At 33.7% G+C, this 2,495-nt stretch overlaps 1 pseudogene; it reads right to left on the reverse strand.

Moving 5' to 3' along the window:
* Positions 1–262: 262 nt before the first annotated feature.
* LOC105741766 lies at positions 263–813 on the reverse strand (annotated as a pseudogene).
* Positions 814–2,495: the final 1,682 nt, after the last annotated feature.

The raw sequence follows: 2,495 nt of genomic DNA on the forward strand, positions 1-2,495 counted from the left end.
GTTATTCCAAATCAAAACAAAACAATACTAAATTTGAAAAATGTCACCATGAATTATTAATTTTTTTGATGAAGGAAGCAACTACAAAAGCTTTATTTGTTCAACGTAACCAGTGCTATAGATACAAAACAAACAAAACCCAACCACTCCCCCAAACACTACTTTCAAAACTGACATATCAGACTTGATTTTCATTAGTGTTTTTTTCCACCACTCTAGTAAATAAAAACTAAGATATATATATATATATGAATGATATAAGTTATTGAACTTCATCTTCTGGACAAGAATGCCAAGTTAGTCTCTCTTCATAAAAAGCAATTAAGATTTGAGGACATTTCATATTTGCTTCTTTTGCCAGCACCAAGTCAGCCTTATCTGAATCTTTCCACTTCATGAGAAACATCAATTCTCTGCTGCTATCTGTGGTGCAAATTATTCGTTCAGGATCAAGACCTCTAGCAAAACCTCTGGGTTTGTCAGCAGCATCTCTTTTTTCTTTGACTTGCTGTCATCAGAGTCACTGTCAGATGAAGATTTTCTTTTTGTACCATCTTTTTCTTTACCAGATTTTTGTGAATTAAGAAATGCTTCAGTTAACTCTGGGCAATCTAACTTTTCATCAGGTTCCCATGTATTGTCAGCATATGTAAATCCCTTCCACTTTAGAAAATACTCCACCTTCCCATTCACTACATGTTGTTCCAAAACTTTTTCTACCACAAACTCTTCAAGTTCTTCTTCCTCAACTTTTTTACTTTTTCCATTTTGTTTCTTTCCCATTTTTTGCAGTGTAGTTTTATTGGAGGCCATTTTTTACTGAAGACTTGAAGAACTATTATTCACCACCTTGGATGCTTGGTCGAGGGTCTGCAGTCTCCGCCTGCATTCCTGCAGCTTCACTCCCCGCTATGAATTATTATTAATTAATGCTTTTACTAATTTACCAGATAGGAATGATAAAACAGATAATGGTTGTTTCCTAAGGTGAAGATTATTGTAGAGAAAATTAGCTCATGTTTATCACAGGTAAACATATAAGAGGGAATTATAGAAGAAGATATGCAGAGAGAAGAAATGGTTCACTAAATTTAATTTGTGAGAAAATTCAAAGGTATTCAAAGACAAATTATATGTCTTCCATCCTGACCTGACTTTGTTTTTAGAGTGAAAATATATTTTAAAAATTTCTTGAGGTTTAATGCATACTCTAAGATTCATAAGAAACTCATGAATGCGTACAATTTTGTTCACCTTTCCGAAATTGGGTAGGCATTTATAATTGGACAGATAATAGTGGAGTTAAAACATGACCATGATCCTTGCCCTTGCAGTTCAACAGGGAATGTACTTCTGAGTGGAGACAGCCTAATGAGAGGACCCCTCACCTCACTGTAATCAATCATTCTTAACCATAATTATAGTCCTGATGCAGACTCTGTTGATCATCAATATTCCAGTTCCTTTGACCTAGAAAATCTTCCTCTCATTTCTTCTGCTCATTTGAGCTCTATTGTTTTTCTAAGGCAATTAAATCTCATCCAATTTGTGAGGTCTTTTAGGATATTCCTTATAGCTACTTATTTAAATATTCATGACTAAGTTGCAGCTTTAAAAAGCTCAGGCATTATTAAGATATTTTGGTGTTTCCTCTACATGTACTTAAAAAATACAAAATAATTTGAAGTATAAAGAAGTTCCACAATATTTGTACTTTTATTTTGATGACTATTTTAATGTCCTCTAAGGACATATCAAGAATCATACTGTTTAAGAAGCTTTATTTTTTGGTGTCTAGCTTTGGTTCTCTTGTACAAAATTGTAATTCTACTTGATCTTCTTTGAGTTAACCATGCCTGTCTCCTACACTGGCTTGATAGCATCATCTTTGTTTCCTTAGATCATAACCTAGCAAATGACAGACACTTGTTCTACAAGCATTTGTTGAATAACTGAGTGAATAAGTTGTAGATCTTTATTGTCTCTTGGCATATAGCTTTCCTTGACTGGTAACACAATATCCAGACTGAAGTAGTATTAGTACATTCTTAATGATGTCATGTGTGGGTTTACTGGTTAGTTAGAAGTCAGAATCCATGCTTTCCTTTCTGTAATCTAGATTTAACTGTCTATGCAGCCAGTTACATGACCTCATTCTATAATTGCAGTTTGAGATTTGTGGGAGCACAGCACAGGAGGCCAGAGGCAACAGGAGAGAAAAAATAACCATATTCTTAATTCTCATAGGATAAGTCTTAAAAAGAACTTCAGGAAGACAAGGAGTCACTTAAGATAGTCATTTACAGCTCTTATCCCCAAATAACTGAAATATCTCCTCTGACTGCTTTAGATGGATAATATATGGTAATATATTTTATGGTAATATATAGTCATATTTATTCATACTTTAAAATTTGAGACTGTTGATACACAGTAAGCTAAATAGCACAGGAACCAGCATACATTACTTATGCATATGTATTTTGTGGAAAGTA

Source organism: Octodon degus, unplaced genomic scaffold (genome assembly GCF_000260255.1).
Source record: "Octodon degus isolate 3935 unplaced genomic scaffold, OctDeg1.0 scaffold00022, whole genome shotgun sequence".
NCBI classification, from domain to species: domain Eukaryota; kingdom Metazoa; phylum Chordata; class Mammalia; order Rodentia; family Octodontidae; genus Octodon; species Octodon degus.